General features: G+C 38.3%; 1 protein-coding gene across 1 annotated transcript in view; it reads left to right on the top strand.

Moving 5' to 3' along the window:
- Nucleotides 1–22,255, top strand: part of Adam23 (ADAM metallopeptidase domain 23) — a gene marked incomplete at its 5' end in the record, with an annotated part of 163,860 nt that overhangs the window by 40,280 nt on the left and 101,325 nt on the right. The gene's annotated exons all lie outside the window — the stretch shown is intronic.

Here is a 22,255-nt window from a genome sequence, read left to right on the forward strand (position 1 = left end):
AAAAAAAAAAAAAAAAAGAGCTAAGAAGCTCAGCTAGTAGTTCAGGACTGAGCCTTTCTTTGGTGAAAGAGATTTCCTGTATAATTTCTGTAAGTTCAGACACTGCTTGCAGCCATCATCAGCATTTTGATCAGGATTATTACATCTTTGTAAGAAAAAAAAAAGACAGTTAATGTAGGTGACCACAGCCAAAATCTGAAGAGTTGAAAAGGACTCTATAGAGTAACTATTAAATTTCTTGTATGCCAAATGCTTTGAGCTATGCAGAAAAAAAATGCACATCAGCTTGGGTGCTCCTTACTCAAGTATTATTGCAGCTTTAAGTCATAATGAATCAGCAGAACTCAGTATTTTTTCGTTAAAAATATTGCAGGTTTTCCTCTGTGGTCGAGTTCTGTTTCACCATGCTGTATCAGCAGTGTACTTGCCTAAGAGATTGTTTTGCCAAATCTTAGACTATATTGAGTAGCAAGATATGGCTAATTTTAGTTTAAGTCCTTTCTTTCATACTGAAGTTGAGACTGTCATTGCAGGAATCGTATGATAACTACCAACCGTGCTGTGCATTTTGCATAATAAAATATCATGGTCACAGCAGAGAGTCCCAATCATATAGTTGATGATAGAAAAAGAATTGCACCGTTTATCCAAGGTACTTAGAGTTCTGGAAGCATGCCAAAAATTATTTCTCATATTTAACATGTGAAAGAATTGAACACCCATCAATAGTGAATAGTCCCTGCTTCAAGGAATTTAGAGTCTAGTTGAGGGAGGTTGATAGATAAATATGACCTTAGAAGAGTGTGGTATGTGTCATCTGGAGTTTAATCTGGGGTGTTATGGTAGTGCAACTGAACACAGTGGGCTTCTCCTTAGTACATAAACAAATATGTACAATTAACAGATGAAAGAGAGAAGAAAGGTCCCATAGCAGTCTCTCAACCCAGGAGACAAGGAGATTTTCCTGGCAAGGCTTATCCATTCATTTGGGAAAGACTTGTCATTATGTGTCTAAGTGGGCACATTTCAGTCTGTTCAATAAATGGTCCAATGGGAATACTCCTGGTACAGAGAATTTAACAGAATAGTGAGATTATAATTAGCCAAGTTTATTCACCCTTGGTCATTTAGAAGAGTGACTCAGAGATTTCTGACTGGTTTAAACTATTCTATGTGTTTTGTTTCTCCCTTTGCAAGGTCTTAATTGAAACAATAACAAAACACCCCCCAAACAACCCTCAAGCCCCTAACTTTTAATTGAAACAATAACAAAACACCCCCCAAACAACCCTCAAGCCCCTAACTTTGTCAAGTGATGATGGCTCTTGCCTCTAATCCTAGTTACTCAGGAGGCTGAGATCTAAGAATTGTTGTTTAGAGCCAGTCCAGGAAGAAAAGTCTGTGAGATTCTTATTTCCAATAAACCACTCAGAAAGCCAGAAGTGGTGCTATGGCTCAAGTGGTAGTGCTAGTCTTGAACAAAAAAGAAGCTCAGGAACAGCGCCTAGACCCCGAGTTCAAGCCCCAGGACTGGCATACCTGTCAAAACAACAACAACAACAACTTGAAGTGATATTGATACTTATTTAAAGTGGCAACAGTTTATCCCTGAAAGCACCTAAGAGCCGTTGCCTAGTAGCTAACAGTCCCAGAGGCAGCTGAGTGTGAGAAGACATCTTGGGAAAGGTGATATTTCAACCAGAACTAGGAAGGAAGGCAAGCATTAGGGAATAGGAGAGAGAGGGAGAAGATAGAAAGGTACATTCTAGGCATGTGAGATAGTGTGTACTAAGGATGCAGGGTTATGTAGGAATGTGAATCAATCTTTTGTTAAAGTTCTTTGTAAATGTGGAGATGATTTAGGTAAACCTAGGGACGTCTTAATATATTATGAGCCAGAAATTCAGGGGACAGTCAGTGATAAAGGTTTTATTCATTAGCCAAAGACTGGAGAAGAGGAAGCTTTGCATATACCAATCTCTCAACTTCAGGGAGCTCAGGGGTTATGAATATAGAAACAGGAATAATGAGGGAGATAAATAGGCTAATGAATGGGAAGGTTATGAATGTTGTTGATTAGATTATGTATGCCTTTTCTTGGTATCTGGTAGGTATCTTTAACATTGAAGGGGCAGAAGGTAACTGGGCAAATCTAGATAAAGTTAACTCTAGATTATAGTTCTGGAAAAAACATTCCTGATTGACTGACATGTTACATGAAGGGCTGAGTAGTCTGACCCAGAGGTTAAGGCAGATAAAGGAGACAGGCACAATAAAAAGGTAGATATGACAAGCCTTTCCCTCATATTCCAGATACTATATTGGATATCTACAGGAAAAACTGACCTTCAGGTCCCCTGAAAAATAACCTAGGCATCTGTCATCATAACATACAGGTCAGAGGTATTCTACCGAAGCCTCCAACATTAGTAATCTTTAAGTCAGTGAACAGCAAATGGAACTAGAGTAAGTTTATTTAGGATTTTCCTTAATAGCAAACTCAATGAAGATCTGATACTTCCTACTCAAGTGCTTGACTTTATTCTCCGCTGTAAAAAGTCAAGGGGAATAAACAGAAGTCTTGCTGTCAGGAAGTACTAAAAGGTGTGTAGTGGGAATACTTTCAAGAAATCTTCAATTGGTGAAAATCATTAGGATTGATTTGATGTGGATGGCAAGGCAGAATGAAGAATAAAAGTGGGTGGAAATACCTTGATTGGACAGCTGGATGAGCATTCCTGGGAAATAAGTAGGCTACTTGATAGGGAGAGGAGAATATGAAATCAAAATAGACATAATAGATTTGAGGGGTTTTAGGATATGATTGGCTAAGCAAATCCACAGGGAGAGGTGGGAACTACAGAGTAAATTTAGGAGTCATTTCTATAGAACTATTAATGACAAATGTGGCTATAAATGATGTTTCTTGGGGAGGAGAGCTTAAGCTAGGAAGAAGGGGGTGGGGAAAAGGAACCCATGAGGGAAGATGAGAAGGAGTGTTTGAGGAAGTAGGAGGAGAATCAGAAGGATGATTAAGTTGATAGTTTCAAAATAAAAAAGTGTGATCTACAGTATTGCATGTAGTAGAATGATCTTATAAGATAAGGAGTAATAATTTCCCTTTGCATTTTCAATGGAATTGTCATTGGTGGTCTGAAGGTAGCAGTTGCAGTGAAGTTATGTGGGCAGAGCCAAGTTACAGTGGGCTAGGAATGAATGACAATTGGCAGGTACATACTCAGGAGGTTGAGTAAGAAGAAAAGAGGTAAAAAGGTATGGAGGTCAAGGCAGGGTTTTTTTTTTTTTTTTTTAGTGATGCTGAAACAAATTAATAGAGTGAGAGATGAAGAGGACTAGAGTAAAAAATACAGAACAGAGGAACTGGGTGCTGGTGGCTCATGCCTGTAATACTAGCTACTCAGGAGGCTAAGTTCTAAGGGTTGTGGTTCAAAATCAGCCCAGGCAGAAATGTGTGAAACTTTTATCACTAGTAAATGACTGAACAAGGCCTCAAGTGGAGCTATAGCTCAAGTGGTAGAGCTCTAGCCTTGAGCACAAGAAGCTCAGAGCCAATACCCAGGCCCTAAAGTTCAAGCCCTAGAATTGGCACCAAAAAAAATTTCAGCAAAGAGAAGAGATACTCTATAGAAGGCATTCAGATATCCTTCTTCCACTGAATTGAAAATATACTTATAACACATTCAGTACTTCTCCTGTGGCCTTAGTGTATTTACCAGTTACAATTTTTTAAAAAATGGCAAGGCTTTCAGGTCATTGAATATTTGGATACTTGAATTTTCAGACTACTTGATTGGCTTCAAGGTGTCTACCCATCCTGCAGCATGCTTTCCTGTTTATTTGAAGCAAAATCTATCACTACACATCTTCTGACCTCTTCCAGGTACAGAAAAGGAAGAATTCTTAGGATATACCAAATGTTAAACTTTCTAGGTTAATAAGGCAACAACAATATTCCTAAGAAAAACTCCAGTGGGGAGAAGGTAGGGCTCTTACCTGTCTCTCTTCTACATTTGTGTTCATCAGCGTTCAGGGAGAGAGAGCTTTCCTTGGGTGAAATCAATGTGCTAACTCTTCAATGAGCAGTTGTAACCTACCTGTGGACCCAGAACTTGGAGAGTAAGGACTTTGCTTTGTTAGGAACCAAGTAAGTTAAGGGAAACTATTTGTATTGGTTGAAGATGATCCAAATGAAGACTTAAGTAAGAGTTAAGGCAGGATTAAAAAGATTTACATGATGCATTCAGTACAGTAACTCTATTTTTTGGGAATCAGAGGTATTTGATTTAAGATGAATATCTAGAAAATGCCAATTTACAGAAATATATGCACACAGTAATTTGCTCATTAAAAGTAGTTCATGCAGTGCTTTTGAAAGAAGGAAACAGCCACACTGATGTAGCCAGTTAGGTTAAATAAAGAACCCAATTTTCATACTGATGGGCATGGTTAATTCATTCCTTATCCAGTCAATAAACATTTATTGAGCATCTAGTTTAGAGCTGCCGAAAAGAATTTTTTCCTTTCCAAAAACTCTTGTATGTTAATCAGTCAACTTTTATTTGCTGAGACAAAATAGACAAACAGCTTAAGTTTAGGGAGGAAAGATTTATTTTGTCTCATTGTTTCAGTCTACAGTTGGCTGGGTGGTTTCATTGGTTTTCAGCCTGTAGCAAGGCTGAAGCATCATGGCGGAAGGGCATGGTGGAGGAGGGCTGCTCACCTCACGGAAGTTAGGAGGCAGAGTGAGAGTGAGAGGCAGAGTGAGAGTGAGAGGCGGGCCCAGAACAAGGTACATAGACCCTTCAACAGCACATTCGGAGGGAAAAACTTCCACCAACTAGGCTCTACCTTTTTTTTTTTTCCAGTCCTGGGGCTTCAATTTAGGGCCTGCGCACTGTCCCTGAGATTCTTTTGCTTAAGGTTAGCATTCTACCACTTGAGCCACAGTGCCACTTCTGGCTTTTTTCTGTTGTACTGAGGAATTGAACCCAGTGCTTCATGCCTGCTAGGCAAGCACTCTACCACTAAGCCACATTCTCAGCCTGACTCCACTTTCTTTCTACTAGCTCATTTAACTATGAACTCAGGAGGGATTAACCCGTTAATGCAGTCAGTACCCCTAAGATCCAATCACCTCTCAATATTTCCACTAGCGGAGGAGCATGCCTTCAACCCATGAGCATTTAGAGGAGACATTTAATATCCAAACCATAACATTATGATAGAGAAATAAGATCAAAATATATAAAAAAATTAAAATATGATGGGACTTGGAAGACCTAGATGAAGAGAGATGGTGAGGTTTGAGTTGAATCTTACAGGATGCTGCCTTACTGTGGGTTCTATAGGGGCCAGGAGGCACTGTGAGGGAATGGGAAAGTGAGGAGCTAGTAAAGGCTGAGACCCTAGCTGTTTGCCTCTGTAGGCACTGCAGGTACTGTGGAACCCTGGGAATCTGGATTTTCTAGATCATGCTGGGGAGTCCTCCAACGGAGAAGCAAGGGAGCTAGATTTTGTATGTCAACTGTTGGCTGAGAGCTGTTTCTGGAGGGGACCAGTGCTCTTCACTTCTTCCTCCTGATGCATGGACAACTAAAACCTGAACTTGAGTCATTTTTCAGAGCACTTTTTGGTCTCTTGAAAATAAAGCAGTGTATAAAAATTGTAGCAAAAGGGGCTGGGAAGATGGCTCAGTGGAAAGTGCTTGCCTTGCTTGCCTGAGGCCCTGGGTTTGATTCCTCAGCACCACATAAGCAGAAAGAAAAAGCCAGAGTGGCACTGTGGCTCAAGTGGTAGAGTGCTAGCCTTGAGCTGAAGAGCTGAGGGACAGCGCCCAGGCCCAGAGTTCAGGCCCCATGTCTGGACCCCCCAAAAAAAATTGTAGCAAAAGTTAATCATGGGAAAAAAGTGAAAAGCATAGATGATTAGATATGACTAGGCATTTGAGATGAGTTAATTATGGTGGTTACTGCATTTAGACCTTACTTTTCTGACAATTAAATGAGAAAAGCAGTATCTTGACTTTTATCATTTTCATTATCTCAGGAGAGAATTTTACCTCTCTGTGTGCAGATGTAAATGTTTTCCTGTCAAGGAGGCCCTGATACCGAAAGGCATTCAGTAGCACAGTGGTTAATATGTGTAACCATGGTTTTGAAAATGACCAGCAATGATATTTAAAGGACTTCTTATATTGATGCTTTGTATATGCCACGCGCATAAAGTTCTAACTCCGGTGCAATGATCAATACATTTACATTGATGGAATCCTTTTATAAGACATTCAAGTACTTTTATTTCACAAATGTTTATTGAGTATCTGCTAAGTGTCAAGTAGTGTCAAAATCATCAGAGAGAAATCCTCTCCTTGTGAAGATTACAAAGCACTGAAGGAAAAAGACAAGTTTACCCATATCTACTGAATATTTGGAGTATGACCATCAGGAAAATACTCTACATAAGAGGGTTTTGGGATGAGGTGGGGGGATAGGGAGCTAAATATTTATGGAATTAGGTGTTTCAATTCAGACTTCAAGTTTGTTTAAGAGTTGGTTACAGAAGATTTGAAGGGGGTATGGGAGGCTCAAAGGTGAATCAAACCACTAGTTTAATAACTGGGATCAGAACCCAGAATGTCTCACTGTCAAAAAGCTTTTGAGAGTTGAGATATTATCTTAATTCATTTGTGATGCAATAGCAGCATACCTGACTGTAGCCTTCTAAACAATAGAAATTTGCTTCTCATAGTTCTGAAGGTAGGGAAGCTCAAGATCAGAAGATTTGGCGAGAGATTTTGTGAGGGAGATTTAGGTGAGGGATTCCTTCTTCAAGATGGCGCCTTGTTTGGTGGAAGGCCGAGGGACAAAAAATGTCCTTACATGGGAGAAGAGGAGGTCCCTGAAGCTATCTTTATCCTCTTTTTAAAAATTGTCTTCAAGTAATTGCACCAAGGGGTTTTAATTCTGAATCCCCTTATGTTAGTGCATTTCATTCATGAAGACAGAATCCTTATGGCATAATCACTAACCAAAGACCCCACCTCCTGTCACCTTGGTGTCTAAATTCTTTTTTTTTTCATCATTATTTTTTTATTGTGAAAATACTGTACAGAGGGGTTACAATTACATGGACAAGATAATGAGTACATTTCTTACCAAGCATTGTAGCCTTCTCCTTTGTTTCCCCTTCCCCCATCCCTTCCCATCCTCCCCTCTTCCACATAATCCTCCTCCCCCACTCACCAAAGTTGTAAAGTTTGTTTTCTACATAATGACTTGTACATCTCATTGTTGCAATGGGTCCACCTGTATCCCTATTTAAACGTATAACCATCATTATTATCTAATTCCAGAACATCAAGAGAATAAAACTGCTTTGTGATACTGTAATGGTAAATATTTGGTGTCTAAATTCTAACCCTAGCAATTTTTCAGTGGTAAATCTTAATAAAGGTATGTTGGAACAACTCTATAAAGATGAACTTGAGATAAGTTTTAAAAATTTTGTCTTTTGGGCTGGGAAGTTGGCTCAGTGGTAGAGCGCTTGCCTTGCATGCCTGAGGCCCTGGGTTCGATTCCTCAGCACCACATAAGCAAAAAGAAAAAAGCTAGAAGTGGTGCTGTGGCTCAAGTGGTAGAGCACTAGCTGAGGGACAGCACCCAGGCCCAGAGTTCAGGCCCCACAACCGGACCCTCCCCCAAAAAATTGTCTTTTACCTTTTGCTTTAGCTTTACTATTATTCCTTGCATAAATCTAGCCCAAATAATAATTTATTAAATTTTCATATTGGTTCTGTATAGATAAAGCAAGGGCTTGATGCCAGATGAAATGTCTCATTAAGAGTCTCAGCTGTCTTCTGATGGCAGAAAGAATTGTGTTATTTCTAGAGCCATTTCTTTTGATGACTCATGGATTAGAATTGTGGAGAGTCATTTTTCCTACTCTTTTGAAATCAATTGTAAATTAATATTAGAATCCTAGCTATAGTTTGTTTGATTTATTTATAAGAATGCTCTGTTTAAAAATGTCAGTTCTGTTTCATCTCTCATGATGATATAGTCATGTATTTTAGCATTTAGATTGTGCTTTAAGACAAAACAGTTTCCATAGACCTTAAAAACAAACAAAACTCCCCACTACTTTGACAAAAATAGTTTCAAGTCCCTTAAATTAAAATATTAAAAATATATCTGGCTTTACAAACAAGAGTCTGGAAGTCTCCAAAATATTCTGTACAGTGCACATCTCATTGTTTCCTACTTTTGCTCAAGTGACTTCATATGCAATAAATCAGACCATGTGACCAGCAGAGTCTCACCAGTAGAGAGAACTAGAGATGAGGTAGAGGAAGAGGGAGAGGAAGGTAAGGGAGAGGGGGAGAGAGAATTTCTTATCAAGCTCTGGGATTTATTTCTTTTTAAATCCCTCCTAATTTTACTGACATACAATTAAAAAAATTCTACACAATCAGGGTGTGCCTGTGTTTTTGTTTTGGTTATTATTGTGTTTTTTGAGATGGGGAATCTTACTGTGTAGCCCAGGAAGTTCCCAAACTTGTGATCCTTCTGCTTTAGGTATCCAAGTGCTTAAATTATAGTCATGTACTTGTTAAGTATGCCTGGCATCAGTGGGATATGCTGACATACTTATACATTGTAAAATCGTCACACTTAAGTAAACAAGCATATTCAGTGCTCCATCACCTTTCGTAGTTATCTTTTACTCCTTTCCTCTTCCTTTTTGTTTTTGTAGGGAAGGCATGTAAAATCTACTCTCTTCACTAACTTGAAGGGTACCATGTAGAGTTATTAACTTTGGTTACCCATACTATACATTAGGTCTCCAGAAATTATTCATTGTGATTGACTGAAACTTTTTACCCTTTGGCCAACCAAGGATTTCTTAGAGATGTAATAGTGCCTGAGGCTCCTGGTTGTTATCTTTAGCGATTAAGACAACTTGGCACTTGACTCTGAGAATCTGCTTTGCCCTTTAACATTATTTGGACAGTGGTAAAGGGCTTCTTTAGGTGACTGCTTGACACTTGTCCACTCACCCTACATTCTTCCTGCTTTCTACCCTAGACTAGGTTATGTAAAAACAGCAATAAGAGGCGTGCTGCAGAGGTGCTCAAACTTGTAATCCTTGCTACTTAGCTAGGGGGAGTGGAGATTGGGTGGATCATGATCCTTGTCCAGCTCTGGCATCAATGTGAGTTCACTTCTCAATCAATGGCTGGGCACTTTGACATGTTTCTGTCATCCCAGCTATGGGGGAAGTACAATGGCTGAATACAGGGCTCACATCTGTCATCCTTAGTTACACAAGAAAGCCTAGATAGGAGCTTGCCATCCAGGTCAGCAGAGGCATAAAGTAAGAGAATAATCAATGCACAAAAAGGATGGAAGAGTGGTTCAAATGGTATAGTACTTGTCTAGTAAGTGCAAAGACTTATATTAGTCCCCAGTAAAAATAAGGTTCAGTTCCTTTAAGAAGCCCATAATTTAGGATGAAATTAAGGAAAAAATTTCAGTGGAAGGCATGGTTGAGCTGTTTTCAGGCTGAGTAATTCAAGGATGAGTAAGTAGTTCAATACTTTTGGATGCGATAAAGGACAATAGCTTTTTTGAGCATCCATTAATTTTCACAGATGAGTCAGTGTCTGACACGCAGTGTTTACTAGATATATGCAAATGATGGACTATTGATACATGGTAGCTATTTTGCATCTTTTTCCTCACTAATAAGCAGAAGTTTTATAAGCTTCCAAAGGGAAGTACTGATATTTTAGCCCAGGTTAGAAATTTGTATGTGCCCTTATTCCTTTGGGAGATCTAGTTAACTTTGTTCTTATGAGACTGTCAGAGCACTCGTGATTGAGTCTAAGCACTTCGTGATTTTGATGCTTTCACAGGTAAATAATATTTCTGTCTTTTCATCCAGAATTTTTTTTTGAACTCCTGGATCATGCTTTTGATTTGTTGAGCTATGGAAAAGGAGTGAACTGCAAGAAGCCATTAGTTTTTGTAAAGGCAGTTTGAAGCAAGGTTTTCAGGTCTATGGATTAAAAGCATTAAACCATTCTGTTCCCGGAACCATCAACAAAATGCCCATCCTTCTACATTGTTCTTGCTTTAAGTTTATCTCTCCCCAACATAGGCTGTTTGGAAACACTTTTTTTAAATGATGAAAAAACATTACATGATTTATTTGAAAATATATCTTTGCTATATTTTAAACAGAGAATTTTTCTTTCTTCATCTAAGGCCAGGATATAAGGCTTGTTAATGCCTCGTGGTGTTGATGGATAATAATAATACAGAGTAGCTAATACCTATGTGTTATTTATCCTCGTCATTGTCATACAGAAAACAAGAACAAACCAGTGTTTTTGACTCTTTGAAGGCTTCTTCATGGTAATAGTAAAATTGCATGGCTCCCAAAGGACAAAAAAGAACAAAGATTTTTAGGTCCTATTTCACATGGGTATAGCATAGAGATTGAGGTAGTTAATCATGATATTGGGTGGTACTGCACTCCGGCAAAATAGATGCCCCAAAGTGACTTAGGTACTGGTGGCTCACATCTGTAATCCTACCTATTCAGGAGGCTGAGATCTGAAAGACCATGGTTTGAAGCCAGCCTAAACAGGAAAATCTATGAGACTCTTATCTCTAAAACACTACCAAAAACCTGGAAGTGGGACAAGTGGTATAATGTTAACTTTGAGCTAAAAAAGCTCAAGGGCAGTGCCCAGACCTGAGTTCAAGGCCCATGATGGCACATGGACACACACACACACACACACACACACACACACACACACACACACACAAAGTAGCTTCTATTAGGGAAATAAAACCTTTGTTAAAAAATATAATTTTGAGCTGGGTGCTGGTAGCTCATGCCTGTAATCCTAGCTACTTAGGAAGCTGAGATCTGAGAATTTGTGGTTCAAAGCCAGCCTACACAGGAAAGTCTGTGAGACTCTTCTCTCAAATTAATCACCAGAAAACTGGAAGTGGAGCTGTGGCCCAGAGTGATAGCATACTAGCCTTGAGCAGAAGTGTTCAGGGACAGACAGTGCTCAGGTCCTGAGTTCAAGCCCCACTTTAAACGATAACAACAACAAAAAACATTGTTGTTATTATCAAGGTTTTGTACAGGGAGGTTACTGGTTCATAATCAGGTAATGAGTATATTTCCTTTTGGACCATGTCATCCCTTCCTTTGCTCTCCCCCAATTTCCCTTTCTCATCCCTGCCCACAAGTTGCACTGTTTATTTCCCACGTAGTGTCTACTGAGTACCATGACTGCGTTTATTCATCCATCTTTCTTCCATTTCTGTGCCCCCCTCATCCTCTTCCAAAAGATAGATTAAAGAACAACAACAAAAACCCTGAACAAACATACCAAAAAACACAAAAAGCAAAACCAAATAACATCATCACACCATCACCACCATCAACAAAAACAAATCTCCTGTTTCCATTTCCTGGAATTTGTTTCAGTACAAAATACTTTAAATGTTCAGAGGTGTCATGCCATTGGGCTCCTTCATTAGTCTCACTGTTTGTATGTGAATACTTAATGTCCTATATAATTTATTATGTCCCAGTGTAGTTTAGATTTAGCTTCTGCTAAGAGAAAACATGCACTATTTGTCTGTCTGAGTTTGGCTTACCTCACTGATTTGTTCTAGGTCCATCCATTTATCTACAAATGACATAATATTATTCTTTTTAATGGATGAGTAAAATTTTGTTGTGTATGAGTACCACATTTTTTTTTGATCCACTCAACTATAGTAGGGCATCTGACTACTGTGAATAACTTCCATAACTCGGCTATTGTGAATAGTGTAGCAATGAACATGGATGTATAAGTGTCTTGATGGTTTTGACTTATAATGTTCTGGGTAGGTACCCAAGAGTGGTATGACTGGAACATAGGGAAAGTCTATGTTTATTTTTTGAGTAACCTCCAAACTGCCAGAGTGGTTGTACTAGTTTACAATCCCACCCACAACGCAATAGGTAGGGTTCCATTTCCCCCACATCCCACCAACATTAGTTGTTGTTTGAATTTATGATGTTGGCCAATCTACCTGGGGTGAGATGAAATCTCAAAGTTATTTTGGTGTGCATTTCCATCATGGCTAGGGAAGAAACAAAACCTTTCATGTTAGTAAGATTTGTTTCTATCTCCACAGTGGGTCTAGAATCAAATGTTTTTCTTGGAATAATTTGGCTCTCAGCTCCATAGGCAGGCATTTTGTGAGGACAGTATTCACTGTCTGCTGTCCTTTGTTCACAATCCAGAGGCCAGTCATGTCTCCTTGCTCTGCCCTAAGCATAAAAGGAAATTTCAAGAACCAAGGGGTGTAGGTAAGCCCTGTCTATTGCCATTCGCTTCCTCCTCTGAGGGTTGTTGCTAGTTGGAGGATACTCCCCTCCCATGCTTTTCCATCCCTTGTTGGTATCTTCCATCTTCTACCTTTGGGTAGAGGTTTGAGAGTCTCAACATCACAGATTTTCCTTAAGTAGAGGATAAAATTTTCTTAATCTGGAAGAAAGCATTGTCCAGTCATATCTTTTGAGAGTTGGATTTAATTATTTAGTTCAGACTATTTCCTATCCTGTAGGGTTTATTAAGTTTGAAGTCACAATATAAGTTTCCCTTTTAAAGGTCTGTTTCTTACATAAAAGGAGGCTAGTAGGTGAGCTACCTGCTCTCATTTGACATGGCTGAGTGTGGGACTCTTAAATTTCCACTTTGAAGGCAGAAGGATTTATAAAGACTGCTAAAATGATGAAAACAGTAATGGCATATATATGTGTGTGTGTGTGTATATGTACATATATATTTGTGTATTTGTTTCCTGATTCTAAGAACAATTTTTAGCTTTTCAAATAGATTTTTTTCTTATTATGAAATGCTGGGGTTAAACTCTTAAAAAACCATGCAGGCCAGCTCCTCGGCTGATTGTCCAGTCCCTTTTATCCCCAGTGAAGTGTCTGCAGGTGTATTCTAGAGTATCTCTAGGGTAGTCATCCCTGGTTCTTACACTAGGCCTGTTGCCAACAAGTCCCTTTTTTGCTGTCTTTTTGTAATTTCGTGTCCCTTGTTCCCACTTTTTGTACTTAAAAGCCACTCACTCATGGCCACTGAGTATTAGTCTACTTCAGCCACTTATCAGTCCCTTTCGGAAATTGGTTCCTGAGATTGCTATTGTCCTCAAGAAAATAGCCAGAATTTTGTTCATATATATTCACCTAGAATACAAAATAAGAGTGCAGGTCATTTTCCAAGAAGAAAAGATTGGAAAGTCATAGAAAGATTTTTTTCTAATACATGAAAAGTACTACATTTCAAACAGGTAAGAAGCTATTTATAGATTCTCCCTGCTGTGTTCAGTACTATTGAACAGCAGGAGATTTTTGTAATCTAAAAAAGGGTATTTTGAAGTCTTTAAGAACTTTCTGCAAGGTGAAAGTCATCTCAAGTTGAATTCTGCCAGATTTCCACTGTCTCAGTGTTTTACTGATGAGCTGAATTTAGTATAGTCTATGAAGAGACAGTTAATAACTCATGACTATTGCAGATATAAGAGCTTAATGTTTAAAATATAATATCAATAAAATTACATTGAAATGTGAAAATATTTTAGCATCTGGTTCTCACTGAAATACAGTAACTTAAAGATTGGTGTCATTTTTATTGTGTTCTTCAGACAGAATATTAGGCTTGCAAAAATCAACTTGGTACTAAAAATTCATGTGTATCTGATCTGATTGTATTGGAAAGAATCATGCTGAAAATGAACTAACTTCCTTTGCTTTAGTTTGGGAAATGATAGTGCTGCACAGAAAAACAATACAGAAACCATCATTATGAAATACTATTCTTTTTTTATTTTATTTTTTTACTTTTTTAATTTTATTTGTGAACATACTGTACGAAATACTATTCTTTTATATTTGTTATTTATTGTATTTTTTATTCCTAGCACATGTACCATCCTGCTCTAATGGAAACTCCCATTCTGTATGAATTCAGTAAACTCTTACATGTTAGGACCTAATGTTTCAAGCGGCTGTTTGACCATTGTCTTTGAGGATTTTGAATAGACCTGTTGGTTGCCTTCTGATGATTGGATGTGAAACACTCATGAGTTACTTAGTTATTTTCTCTGGAGTTCCAGAGCTAGCAGAAACTTTTCCTGAAGTATTTAAGAATTTAAAAGAGTTTTCTTCTCTTTTTTTTTGTAATTAGAATGTGCAGTTTATTAAATCTTTAATACATAGTTCATATATTAGTGGGGAAAATCACTACTTTCCTTTGATGTTGAAGAGCCATAGATATCCAGCACTTATAAAAAAAAAGCATGATTTTTATAGCTTAGAACCCTATAGATTTCAAATGAACTTCATTTCTGGAGGGTTCCATTCATCCTTTTTCTCATTCCTGTTTTCTATATCATTGATGTGCGCAATGATATTGTTAGTCGTGGGGCCTGAACTCTGGGCCTGGGAGCTGTCTCTCAGTTCTTTAGCTCAAGGCTAGTGCTCTTCCACTTGAGTCACAGCGCCACTTCCAGTTTTTTCTGTTTATGTGGTGCTGAGAATAGGATCCAGGGCCTCATGCATGCAAGGCAAGCACTCTACCACTGAGCCACCTTCCCAACCCCAGATGCCAATATTTTTAAGTGTTTTCTTTGTGTCTGTCTGTAGTCTTCATCTTATTTTCCTAGCCTACATCCTAATGAGGCAGCTAGGTTAATATATTTTACATGATCTTTTATTTGTATATGTTCTTACAAAGTATATATTGTAGTTTTATAAGTATGAACTTTATTTTATATAAATGGTGTCATCTATAGATCTCTACTCAATTCACTATTTAAAGATCTATGTCTATAACTATAGATCTTTCCCTCTATAGATATGACATCCAGCCCTCTTTCATTTCCTCAGGGAGAGAAATTTAGATTCCCTTTAGCTCTGTACAACAACCAGCCATATTATAATGCGTATGTATGAGTCACTATAAATGTGCCTATGTGAGAACTTGTCTGGTGCACATAATCAGAATGAAATTCTTGGCTATACTCAATATGATGAAGAACTACAAACACTCAGTAGAGTGTTCCAATCCCATATTTATTTGTGAGTTGAACCAAGTAAAAATTTCCCTAGAAATAGTGTGTGTGTGCATGTATCTGTATATATACGATCTTTAAGTAGTTGTATGAAACGGTTGCCATTCAACAAAGCAGTTTATGAATACAATGTGTCTTGATCAAGGTCACCTCTGTCAGCATGCTCCCAACTCACACCTTCCCCTGCTTTTCTTAATTTTGTTGGATATAAATTGAATTTTCGACTATATTCTCCCCACTTATTCTCATTTGTCTGCTTCTCCCCTTGACCTCACCCTACCCCTTTTAAGAACGTTCCCTGTTTATTCTGTTGAACTATGATTTTTTTTCCTTCCTAAGGAATTATACTGTTTGAGTTCTGCCCTGAATCTACCATATTTCAGTTAATACACTTGTATACTACCCAAGGTATTCATAAAGTAATTCTAACTTCCATGTATTAGAGAAAACATGCAACCTTTGTCTCACTGGGCCTGACTTACTTCACTTAAAATTTCTTTGCAAATGATGCAATATCACTATTTCTAATGAACAAGTAAAATTCCATTGTGTGTGTGTGTCTGTGTATAACATTTTCTTGATCCATTTGTCCACTGAGGGACATCTGGGCTGATTCCACCTTAGGTATGGTAAATTAACTGCTTATTTTTTATTGGTTAATAATTTCAGAAATGTGAGATTAAGCCTGGTAAGACAAAGCAGCTACTCTTTGATATTAATTAGTTTCCATAGGATTGCATTTATTTGTTCAGACCATCATGATTCTTAGGAAGAATGGAGTTTTACTCTTTCAGTGTACCGTGTTGTCCAATGTTGACATGGAGTTAATACAAAAAGTTAGCATAATAAAATATGAAAAGCATATTCATTTTACAGGATAAGATTCATATTTATTTAAAGCTCTTACATGCAAAGAGAGCCCTGAATATATGTGGAACAAATACTACAAAATTGAATGGCTGGTTTCTTACTTTAGACAAGATGAGAAAGTACCTGTCTGAAAGTTAGCTGATAGTATTTACTCTCATATCACCCTTCGGCACTGAACTCTACTGAGTATGCAGATATATGATACATGTGTAGTGAGTACACTGGTAGTGTGGTGAAAAGCATGCTTTAGATCTGTGACAAAATATTTTGCTTTGGACTCTAATCCTGTCACTGGGGGAAATTATGGAACCACTTGGAGCCTCATTTCCTTGAACTCTACTGAAACCAAGGGGAGGACTCAGAAAGGAACAGGATGAGGAAGGGACTTGCATGTAAAACAGACACTTTTACCATGTGTTTGCTTCCTTTGACAAAGTACTCTTGCCCTTGCCTGTGCAGTAATGAGTTTCATTTGCAAATATTCTATCATAAATTGGTTCTAGTATAGTCTCTTGGTTTCTGTTCTGTTATTTATAGAAGCATTTTATTGAAAATGTAATATTCTTTTTAAAATCCTTTCAAAATTATCATGGTTTCACTTACACAAATGTCAGTGCTTTTGATTTCATATAAAGACTATTTAAGAACCCATTGATACAGGGTTTCTGAAAATGAGGTGTTCCATGTTGAGTGAGTTTTCCAAATAACTGAAATTTATGCTTTAATTACTTAAACTCTCAAAAGGTTTTCTGAAGAAATCTTCCCAAATCTGTTAAATACGTTTCTGTTTTTTTGATAGAATATATGTAGTTTTACTTTTCTATATGCAAAGTTATTGTGTGTTTCTGCTTGACCAGCAAGGCACTAAGTGTTGTGGCTCTTTTTGTTGTTGTTATTAAATTTAAGCTATCACTTTCATCCCTTAGTTAACCTCTCACGTAAGCCTTGTCCTTGCTTATTTGTTCTTTTCTGATGTATTAGAGCCAGACTAAGAAACAATCAAAATCGTTAGCATTTGTTCAAGTCAAAAGTGAGTCACCTTGAATAAAGACTTGAGGTTTCCTCTGTCCAATTGTAAGAGATGTTTTTGCCTTTAAAACAGCAGTTTCAAAGCCTTGATGAGCCTTTTTGTTTGTGTCTTGAATGCTGGCCACATTAAAGGTGCTTAAGAGTATCAGGAAGCTCAGGACTGATAAAGGGTTTTATTTCACTGTATAGCAGAATAACATTAGAAATATAGATCTTTAAAGGACATATATTCTGTAATTTCTAGATTCACAGAATTTGTACCAAATCTGATCATTTATAGATTGTTATGGTTGAAATATGAAGTGCCTACCAAAAATCTTAGGTGTTGAACTCGTGGTCCATATATGGACATTGACTATATCAATGAGTTAATCCATCAATGAGTTCATATTGAATAGACTGTTAGGAAGTGGGGCTTGTTTGGAGGCAGTAGGTCACTAGAGGCATGTTTTTAAAGGGTATATCTTATCCCAGGTCCTCCTCCAGGTACCTACTTCATAGACTGCCATATGGTGGTCAGTTTTCCTCTGTCATGCCCTTCTGCCGTGATGTTTTGTTTCAGCTCAGGCCCATAGCAACAGAGCCAGCCAACCATGGACTGAAACTTCTATGATTGTGAGCCAAAACAAACCTCTCCTCCTTGAAACTGTTTTTCCCCCCTCAGGTATTATGTCCCAGTGACAGAAAAGCTAACACATAAAAACCCTGAAAAAGCCGGGTGCAAGTGGCTCATGCCTGTAACCCTAGCTACTCAGGAGGCTGAGATCTGAGGATCACGGTTCAAAGCCAACCCGGGCACAAAAGTCTGTGAGACTCTGATCTCCAGTTAACCACCAGAAAACTGGAAGTGGTGCTGTGGCTCAAGTGGTAGAGTGCTTGCCTTGAGCTGAAGAGCTGAAAGACAGTACCCAGGCCCAGAGTTGAAACCCCACGACCCACAACATTCCCCCCCCCCAACAAAAAACAACAAAACCAGCAAAACAAACAAAAAACCCTGAAATCTTGTAATGGACCCCTTTTCCCAAGGCTACCATACTAAGATGTGCTGAGATCTGGCACCCAGGACTCTGGACTTCTGTCTCCTGCTCCTTCTTGTCATACTTCTTTCCTGATATTGAGAGTATTGACTGTGGGGCTTTTCTGCACATGAGCCAAATGGAATTGTTAAACTGTAATATTATGTGTCTGTTTCAGAATATTTAAATAGTAAGGATTAGATAGGAAGAAGTATGTCAGAACTTTGAGGAGAATTCAGACTGAGAATGTAGGTTTGGAATTAAATACCACACTTCATTCCCATTAAGGGTCCTTTAAAGACTTTGGTGGAACTAGTGAAGCTTACAGAGTGGGAAACTAAAGTTTCTAGTAATAAGAGTTTAAATCTGGGTTTGACCTACTGTCAGCCAAAGGGTAAAAATTTTCTGCTTAGCCAGGCACTAATGGCTCATGCCTGTAATCCTAGCTACAGGTTCAAAGCACAGCCTGGACAGGAAAGTCCATGAGACTCTTATCTCCAATAAACTACCCAGAAAAAGCCAGAAGTGGCACTGTAGCTCAAGTAGTAGAATGCTAGCCTTGAGCACAAAGAGGGTCATGAACAGTCCCCAGACCTTAAGATCAAGCCTCCGGACTGGATAAAAAATAGCTTAGACACAGTGAAGTGGCAGGACTTGGAATGTAGGTAACAACAACAATAATAATCTTACTGAACATTTTTAGTACATGCTGCAATGTCCAAAGTGCTTTATGGGATTGAAGTCTTTAATCCTCCTAAAGATTTAGGAGATATTCACCTCTGTTATCTTATTTACAAATGATGAAGCTGAAGCCTGGGGGGATTAAAATCTCACATGTAGAGTTTATACATTTTGTAGTTCTATATTTGATGAGCCCTCTAGCTTCACAGCTCCCTTGGCTCTCTAAAGAAGCAGCTGCATCTAGCTTTGAAGACAGCTAGAAACTTTAGTTTGTGACTATATTCCTATTTGCAAACTTAATAACTGGTAGGGCAATAATAACATGCACATACAAAAGAAATCTGGATCCTCACCCCGCCTCTGAGATAGACAGAAAGGGCATGGGGAAGAAGGGAAGGGGGAGGAGCAAAAACAAAAAGAGGGGAGAGAGAGCATACCAGGGAGAAAGAGAGAGACAGAGAGAAGATGGAGAGACAAACAGAGAGACAAGAGAGATTGGTACTATGTTTATTCCTAGGAAGGTCAGCCTCTCTTTCCTTGTGGGCTATGAAACAATTATCACATTAAAAAAGGGTGAGATGTAAAGATCAGATCTCCCAAACAGAGTTCTCATTTCTTTCCTCTTAAATGACCATATGCCTCTCCAAGGCCACTGGGCTCCATGGAATTTCTTACTAAGACACCAGACAAGCTATTCATAGTCCCCTTACCACCACAATCCTTGCCAGTACACAGTCATTCTTCATCATGTCATATCAAGGCATGCAGAGGGAAGGGCTTAGGAGAGGGAATTAATTAACTTGCAGAACAGTGAGGGGAAAATAAAGTAAGAGCAGGTTGTGTGTGCAAATAATACAATTGAAAGGTAATGGCATTGGCCTCTGTTCTAAACTTCATTGAGTGTCTGGTATTTTGCTGGGTGATAGCTTCAATTCTGGAGGCTTTCTCCAGGGCTACCCCACATATTTGTATGTACCTTAATATTTCTGGGTCCTCATTCTCTGCCTTTTTCCTTTCAAACATTTCCTCAGTTATAGTTTGAAATCTATATTTGCACTTGAAGGCAAAAACATATGCCCTTCAGAGTTTTTTTTCCCCATCAAGGATTGCAGACCCAGCCCTTTTATTTGTGTGGTTGTTGTCTAATGTTTAAGAGTCTCACAATGCTTTGTCATCCTTTGGAATTTTTTTAAACTTTTGATGTTCACAAAAGTGTAATATTTAAATAGGTGTGTATTTAGTTATGTCTCCTGGCTTTGTCTAAGTGGAATGAGAAAAGTCTTGTTTTCTAGCTAATCATGCTTGTATTTTGACATTGAACATCAGGCATTTGTCAAAATTAGTGGTTGTGTAAACCTAGAAGTATAAATGAAAAAGAGTGGGAAGACTGAAATCATTTTCAACAATGCAAAAAGGTGATCAGAGGCTGTGAAAGACAGTGTGGGAGTCAGATTGTACCCTATCTTCAATAAAAGGCAATTCACATCTATTTTTAGAACTCTTGCCTTTCAACATTCACATAGTGAAAAATAAATGCAGGGCTATTTTTTAACTTCAAGAAAGTACATTTAAAGTTTTGACAGTCGATAAAGCCATAGAATTTTGTCAGGCAAGTTGCAGTTAGATTCTTGCATGATAGGATTTATGGTATGGATTTTTCCCCATTTGCTTTATTTACAAGTACCCTTTAAAATTTTCTTAAGTAGTTGTACAAGTGGGCTTCATTTCTCTTTATTAGTTTATGAATATTCTTTTCTTAATGTGATTTGTTCTGAATTTTCAAGTATAGTTTTATATTTGTAAAGGCTAATGGATATTAAAAAAAACTGTACTTTGTAGGTTCATGCCATATTTTAAAGCTTTGTGTGAGTGTTTCTGGTTTTTTTTTCCTGGTAGATTCCCCCCGCCCCCAGTTTTTCTAACAGTAAGTTGAGAGTAGATGGTAATTATAGATCTACAGACAAGTGCTCACACATCCAGATTGTATTTCCTTTATTCCTAGATATGGTTTTAAGTGAAGCTAAGGGAATTATGGATTGGGGAAGAAGACATAAAGAGCTACTTTTTCTTTCCTTTTTTTTTTAAAGTTGGAATTAAATTTATTTGTGATTTGATTCAATTAAAGCCATTATTAGGACATTTGTTATGATGAATTTTGTTGTAAGGGTAAAAAATTTTGTTGTAAGGATTAACAATTCTGCAATTCAGGTTATGGGTGCAATGCTTTTTGGTCAGTGTGGCTTAAGAAAAGGTCTTCTGAAGGCTTGGTGCCTTTAAGTTATCACTTCATTGTGCTAAACATTTGCATGCATTGAGCACCTACCCAGTTTTAGGTGCTGGAGTAGGCATTCTGTATTTGAGTAACAAAACCCTGTCTTATTTCTGAGAAGTCAGCAACAACATGAGACTTGAAACAAAAGTACCTTAATAGCTTTATAGATGATCCTCTCTCTGACATATCTGACAAAGTTCAGACTTATTGATTTGCATCCAAAAGCACGGGTTCATTAAAATGGCAGCTTGCTATGATGAAGCAATGTTTGTGCTGTTAATTGTTCATCTTCAGTGTTGCAGGTGTTGACCTGTTGCTACTCAATCAGTGTACAAATGCAGCTAAATAGTAGTTGTTTTCCTTCCTCCCTCCCTCCCTCCCTCCCTCCCTCCCTTACTTCATTCCTTCCGTTCTTTCTTTTTTTCTGTCTGTCTGTAGTCTATCTGTCATGGCTTGAACTCAGGGCCTAGGCACTGTACCTGAGCTTTTAGCCACAGAGTCCACTTCTGGTTTCTGATGGTTAATTGGAGATAAGATGGCTGGCGTTGAACCTCAGTCCTCAGATCTCAGCCTCCTGAATAACTAGGATTACAGGTGTGAGCCACTGGCACCCAGCTTAGGTTCGTTTTTTACTGTCAGTAACTTTTGTACTTTTTTTTGGGGGGTCCAGTCATGGGGCCTGAACTCTGGGCCTGGGCACTGTCCCTCAGCTCTTCAGCTCAAGGCTAGCGCTCTACCACTTGAGCTACAGCGCCACTTCTGGCTTTTTTCGTTTTGCTTATGTGGTGCTGAGGAATTGAGCCCAGGGCCTCAGGCATGCAAGGCAAGCGCTCTACCACTGAGCCACCTTCCCAGCCCACTTTTGTACTTTTGAGACATGGAATAACAGCTACTAAGTTAAAAGAAATTGTTTTACAAGAAAGATTGTGTTGTTTTTGTAAATGATACTATTCATAAAATTTGAAGATAAAAAAGTTTAAAGAGTTAAAGAAAGAAGGAATCATTATTGGGTGCCTAAGCAGACAAAAATCTGAAGTACTATCTTCAGTTAAGTAGCAAAAAGTTGGAAGTGGAGGTGTGGCTCAAGAGTGCGAGTCTTGAGCAAAATAGCTAAGTTATAGCATGAAGCTCTGAGTTCAAGCCTCAATACTGGCACATACACATGCATATACACATATTTGCATACATACATATATATATATATA

This window comes from Dipodomys ordii, unplaced genomic scaffold, assembly GCF_000151885.1.
Source record: "Dipodomys ordii isolate 6190 unplaced genomic scaffold, Dord_2.0 Scaffold1, whole genome shotgun sequence".
Taxonomy (NCBI): domain Eukaryota; kingdom Metazoa; phylum Chordata; class Mammalia; order Rodentia; family Heteromyidae; genus Dipodomys; species Dipodomys ordii.